This window comes from Ascaphus truei, chromosome 4, assembly GCF_040206685.1.
Source record: "Ascaphus truei isolate aAscTru1 chromosome 4, aAscTru1.hap1, whole genome shotgun sequence".
In the NCBI taxonomy this organism is placed as follows: domain Eukaryota; kingdom Metazoa; phylum Chordata; class Amphibia; order Anura; family Ascaphidae; genus Ascaphus; species Ascaphus truei.
This window is the reverse complement of record NC_134486.1, coordinates 419,487,256-419,494,259: the sequence shown is the minus strand read 5'-3', so window position 1 is coordinate 419,494,259 and position 7,004 is coordinate 419,487,256.

Here is a 7,004-nt window from a genome sequence, read left to right as displayed (position 1 = left end):
TTTGGTTTTTAGGATTTTATTTATAGCTGCAGTTTGAAGTCAGCCACAGGCAATGAACAGCAGCACATCAGCCCCTGAGAAGGCTCACCCCTCCTCCTCACCCCCCCTGTCTCACCCCTCCTCCTCACCCCTCCTCCTCACCCCTCCTCCTCACCCCTCCTCCTCACCCCCCCTGTCTCACCCCTCCTCCTCACCCCTCCTCCTCACCCCTCCTCCTCACCCCTCCTCCTCACCCCTCCTCCTCACCCCTCCTCCTCACCCCTCCTCCTCACCCCCTAGTGTTATTTTAAGCAGGAACAGTAGGTTATAAAGCTGTTGGAGACAACACCCCATTTCCCTAATGACTGATAACTCAGAGACCCGGAAAGGGTTAACCCCTTCTCTGCTGGAGCTCATTTTTTCTGTTTCTCCCCTTGGTTGCCATACGGCTCAACAAGCGTAACCTTCTCCTGGCTATACAGTGACCGGAGAACTTCCTCTCAGTTATACTACAGTGCTTGTGAAGAAGAGACCCGCGAGGTCTGCGAAACTTATGCAAAAACTATAGTCTATTAAAAGGTTAAAGCCATTCAAATGAGCGCACACAAAACCCTGCAATGGACAAGCGCCCCCCCAGAACAACCGAGACCAGGAGAACTGGGAAAGAACAGGAGCGTTTGTCCCATTGCTGGATAGGGGGTCACCGCTGTATAGGGGGTCACCGCTGGATAGGGGGTCACCGCTGGATAGGGGGTCACCGCTGGATAGGGGGTCACCGCTGTATAGGGGGTCACCGCTGGATAGGGGGTCACCGCTGGATAGGGGGTCACCGCTGGATAGGGGGTCACCGCTGTATAGGGGGTCACCGCTGTATAGGGGGTCACCGCTGGATAGGGGGTCACCGCTGGATAGGGGGTCACCGCTGGATAGGGGGTCACCGCTGGATAGGGGGTCACCGCTGGATAGGGGGTCACCGCTGGATAGGGGGTCACCGCTGGATAGGGGGTCACCGCTGGATAGGGGGTCACCGCTGGATAGGGGGTCACCGCTGGATATTGGGTCACCGCTGTATAGGGGCCGCCTCGGTCCCTGAGAATTATCACAGCGGGATACATTTTAATGAACCTACGTGACAGATCTCAATAGGCGATGCCCTCAATTAACACCTGAAGAAGAGACCTGTGAGGTCCGGGGAAACTCTGAACACGGATAAATGAATAAAGGGGATGGACAATCTGATATATGAGGAGAGGCTAGCGAAATTAGATTTATTTACATTAGAAAAGAGGCGTCTAAGAGGGGATATGATAACTATATACAAATATATTCAGGGACAATACAAGGAGCTTTCAAAAGAACTATTCATCCCACGGGCAGTACAAAGGACTCGGGGCCATCCCTTAAGGTTGGAGGAAAGGAGATTTCACCAGCAACAAAGGAAAGGGTTCTTTACAGTAAGGGCAGTTACAGTGTGGGATTCATTACCCATGGAGACTGTGATGGCAGATACAATAGATCTGTTCAAAAACGGGTTGGAAAGGAAAGGTATACAGGGATATACCAAATAAGTATACATGGGAAGGATGTTGATCCAGGGATTAATCCGATTGCCAATTCTTGGAGTCAGTAAGGAATTTATTTTTCCCCTCATCCAATGATAACACTGGGGTTGTGTGTTTGCCTGCCTCTGGATCAATAAGTAAGTACGGATATAGAATAAAGTATCTGTCGTCTACATTTAGCATAGGTTGTACTTGATGGACGTACGTCTTTTCAAACCTCATCTACTATGTAACTATATAACTATGTAATATGTAACTATGTAACTAAGTAACTGCAGTAGGTAACTATGTAACTATATAACTATGTAATATGTAACTAAGTAACTGCAGTAGGTAACTATGTACATACAGAGTAACATACCAAATAAGGACACCCCAGCACAGACCGATACAGAGGTAATGAGGGCCCCGATACTGACCCATTGTACCGCGCTGGGGTATATGCTGGTGCTTTACAAATAATACTATTAATCCTTTAAATAAACGGCGGTCTGGCCGGAAACATGCCCGGGGCACCAACATACAAAGGGGCACCGCAGATCACCTCGCAGCCCTCCACAGCCGCCCCTCTCGATACCCCCGGCCGCAGGGCACCGCCGCTCCGATGTCTCCCATGAGCGGGCGCACAGGACACCCAGCGTGGCCACCAGCAGCCAGTACATCCCGGCCTCCAATCCCCAGTGCGCGGGAAATGGAAAAGTGCGTCCTGGCTGCTGGGCGGGCGCATGTACGTACAAACGGCGTCGGAGCAGCAGCCAAGTGCCTGCTGGGCGGGCACACGTATGTACAAACGGCGTCGGAGCAGCAGCCAAGTGCCTGCTGGGCGGGCACACGTATGTACAAACGTCGTCGGAGCAGCAGCCATGCGGGCACACGTATGTACAAATGGCGTCGGAGCAGCAGCCATGCGGGCACACGTATGTACAAACGGCGTCGGAGCAGCAGCCATGCGGGCACACGTATGTACAAACGGCGTCGGAGCAGCAGCCATGCGGGCACACGTATGTACAAATGGCGTCGGAGCAGTCATGCGCACTGCTGGGCGGGCACACGTACGTACAAACGGCGTCGGAGCAGTCATGCGCACTGCTGGGCGGGCACACGTATGTACAAACGGCGTCGGAGGAGTCATGTGCACTGCTGGGCGGGCACACGTATGTACAAACGGCGTCGGAGCAGCAGCCATGCGGGCACACGTATGTACAAATGGCGTCGGAGGAGTCATGTGCACTGCTGGGCGGGCACACGTATGTACAAACGGCGTCGGAGCAGCAGCCATGCGGGCACACGTATGTACAAACGGCGTCGGAGGAGTCATGTGCACTGCTGGGCGGGCACACGTATGTACAAACGGCGTCGGAGCAGCAGCCAAGTCCCCTACTGGGCGGGCACACGTATGTACAAACGGCGTCGGAGCAGCAGCCATGCGGGCACACGTATGTACAAACGGCGTCGGAGCAGCAGCCATGCGCACTGCTGGGCGGGCACACGTATGTACAAACGGCGTCAGAGGAGTCATGTGCACTGCTGGGCGGGCACACGTATGTACAAACGGCGTCGGAGCAGCAGCCATGCGGGCACACGTATGTACAAACGGCGTCGGAGGAGTCATGTGCACTGCTGGGCGGGCACACGTATGTACAAACGGCGTCGGAGCAGCAGCCAAGTCCCCTACTGGGCGGGCACACGTATGTACAAACGGCGTCGGAGCAGCAGCCATGCGGGCACACGTATGTACAAACGGCGTCGGAGCAGCAGCCATGCGCACTGCTGGGCGGGCACACGTATGTACAAACGGCGTCGGAGCAGCAGCCATGCGCACTGCTGGGCAGGCACACGTATGTACAAACTGCGTCGGAGCAGCAGCCAAGTCCCCTACTGGGCGGGCACACGTATGTACAAACGGCGTCGGAGCAGCAGCCATGCGCACTGCTGGGTGGGCACACGTATGTACAAACGGCGTCGGAGCAGTCATGCGCACTGCTGGGCAGGCACACGTATGTACAAACGGCGTCGGAGCAGCAGCCAAGTCCCCTACTGGGCGGGCACACGTATGTACAAACGGCGTCGGAGCAGCAGCCATGCGCACTGCTGGGCAGGCACACGTATGTACAAACGGTGTCGGAGCAGCAGCCAAGTCCCCTACTGGGCGGGCACACGTATGTACAAACGGCGTCGGAGCAGCAGCCATGCGCACTGCTGGGCGGGCACACGTATGTACAAACGGTGTCAGAGTAGCAGCCATGCGCAGGTACAAATGGCGTCGGAGCTGCGGCTATGCGCACATGCATTCAAACGGCGGCCGAGCGCCTTCCCGTGTGGGAGCACGTACAAACCACGCCGAAGCGTGGCCATGTGCCCTGCTGGCTGGGGGCGCCCCCACGCCTGGTGCTCGGGCGCAGTTTATGCGCCAGCCCCGCAGGGCCTTGCTTGGTGTGCACATGCAGAAATGGCGTCGGAGCGGGGGAGACCCGAGCCGCGAGGACATTCAAAGACGGCGGGCGGCGAGGAGCCCCAATTCCGGCGCGCGGGCAGACTAAGACTTTGGAACCCCTGTACAAATAAAACGGTTTTACAGGGGCGCCAAATATTCTGTCCGTCCGGGACGCCATTATATCGCAGTCCTGTCCTGGCCATGGCACCTCTTACCCGCAACGGGGGAGCAGCGAGGAACGGCCGAATAGGGTGTACCCGTAAAGGAGCGATGCAAGCAATATCCAGCGCGTGTTTAAATAAATCCGATCAGTTCTGGAGTATTAGCGAATACTACCTCTATTTTACAGATCGACTCCATGCCATTGTTAATGAGCTTGTTTTAATATACCGAGCAACCTATCATCTCTACAGCAGGTTTTAGCCAACACTTGTAACACTTTCCTGTGTGTGACAATTTGTTGCCAGTGTTCCCAGCAGTTTGAGCTGCAAACTGTAACAATAGATATTGTTACCTTGGTATTATAAGGGTACATTGTAGCCGCTGATTCAGTGAGCCCTGGGAAGCAGGATCTGTGCTGAGGGATTACAGGAGCAGGAATTGATACGCAGCTTAGTTGGTTTTCAGTAAAGGGAATCACGGGCTGCATATATTCACACAGAAGAGGTTTACTTTTTCGTTAAACTGCTTGGATTGTCTTTACCATAATCAAATATAATTAGCGAGCGCGACGTTGTATATACGCAGCTCCTGGCGTTTACTTTCTGTGGGGAGGGGAACAGTGTCAGATACTGTACGAGTCTGACCGAGCACCGCAGTGCATGCTGGGAAACCGTTGGACGTCACACTGCAGCAGTGAGCTCACCCTGGGCTTCCTTCCATAGCAAGGCCCTGACTCAGCGCTGGCACCGAGCCATCGCTAACCTGCGTTACAGAGACCCGGCTTCTCTCTGCTCCCCTCAGGCGAGCTTCCATTACAGGCCGCAAATCTAAGCAATGAGCACAAGAGGCTTTCACCAGCAATGAAAGGGTCACTCCCTCCTAGGGGGCAAAGTGTACTAATGGCAGTGAACGGGTTAAGGGGTCAGTCCCTCCTAGGGGGCAAAGTGTACTAATGGCAGTGACATGGTTAAGGGGTCAGTCAGTCCCTCCTAGGGGCAAAGTGTACTAATGGCAGTGACAGGGTTAAGGGGTCAGTCCCTCCTAGGGGGCAAAGTGTACTAATGGCAGTGACAGGGTTAAGGGGTCAGCCCCTCCTAGGGGCAAAGTGTACTAATGGCAGTGACAGGGTTAAGGGGTCAGCCCCTCCTAGGGACAACGTGTACTAATGGCAGTGACAGGGTTAAGGGGTCAGTCCCTCCTAGGGGCAAAGTGTACTAATGGCAGTGACAGGGTTAAGGGGTCAGTCCCCCCCTAGGGGGCAAAGTGTACTAATGGCAGTGACAGGGTTAAGGGGTCAGTCCCTCCTAGGGGGCAAAGTGTACTAATGGCAGTGACAGGGTTAAGGGGTCAGTCCCTCCTAGGGGGCAAAGTGTACTAATGGCAGTGACAGGGTTAAGGGGTCAGCCCCTCCTAGGGGCAAAGTGTACTAATGGCAGTGACAGGGTTAAGGGGTCAGCCCCTCCTAGGGACAACGTGTACTAATGGCAGTGACAGGGTTAAGGGGTCAGCCCCTCCTAGGGGCAAAGTGTACTAATGGCAGTGACAGGGTTAAGGGGTCAGTCCCCCCCTAGGGGGCAAAGTGTACTAATGGCAGTGACAGGGTTAAGGGGTCAGCCCCTCCTAGGGACAACGTGTACTAATGGCAGTGACAGGGTTAAGGGGTCAGCCCCTCCTAGGGGCAAAGTGTACTAATGGCAGTGACAGGGTTAAGGGGTCAGTCCCTCCTAGGGGCAAAGTGTACTAATGGCAGTGACATGGTTAAGGGGTCAGTCCCTCCTAGGGGCAAAGTGTACTAATGGCAGTGACAGGGTTAAGGGGTCAGCCCCTCCTAGGGACAACGTGTACTAATGGCAGTGACAGGGTTAAGGGGTCAGCCCCTCATAGGGGCAAAGTGTACTAATGGCAGTGACAGGGTTAAGGGGTCAGTCTCTCCTAGGGGCAAAGTGTAGTAATGGCAGTGACATGGTTAAGGGATCAGTCCCTCCTAGGGGCAAAGTGTACTAATGGCAGTGACAGGGTTAAGGGGTCAGTCCCTGCTAGGGGCAAAGTGTAGTAATGGCAGTGACATGGTTAAGGGGTCAGTCCCTCCTAGGGGCAATGTGTACTAATGGCAGTGACAGGGTTAAGGGGTCAGTCCCTCCTAGGGGCAAAGTGTACTTATGGCAGTGACAGGGTAAAGGAGTCAGTCCTTCCTAGGGACAAAGTGTACTAATGGCAGTGACAGGGTTAAGGGGTCAGTCCCTCCTAGGGGCAATGTGTACTAATGGCAGTGACAGGGTTAAGGGGTCAGTCCCTGCTAGGGGCAAAGTGTAGTAATGGCAGTGACATGGTTAAGGGGTCAGTCCTTCCTAGGGGCAAAGTGTACTAATGGCAGTGACAGGGTTAAGGGGTCAGTCTCTCCTAGGGACAGTGTACTAATGGCAGTGACAGGGGTAAGGGGTCAGTCTCTCCTAGGGACAGTGTACTAATGGCAGTGACAGGGTTAAGGGGTCAGTCTCTCCTAGGGACAGTGTACTAATGGCAGTGACAGGGTTAAGGGGTCAGTCCCTCCTAGGGACAGTGTACTAATGGCAGTGACAGGGTTAAGGGGTCAGTCCCTCCTAGGGACAGTGTACTAATGGCAGTGACAGGGTTAAGGGGTCAGTCCCTCCTAGGGACAGTGTATTAATGGCAGTGACAGGGTTAAGGGGTCAGTCTCTCCTAGGGACAGTGTACTAATGGCAGTGACAGGGTTAAGGGGTCAGTCTCTCCTAGGGACAGTGTACTAATGGCAGTGACAGAGTTAAGGGGTCAGTCCCTTCTAGGGATAGTGTACTAATGGCAGTGACAGGGTTAAGGGGTCAGTCTCTCCTAGGGACAGTGTACTA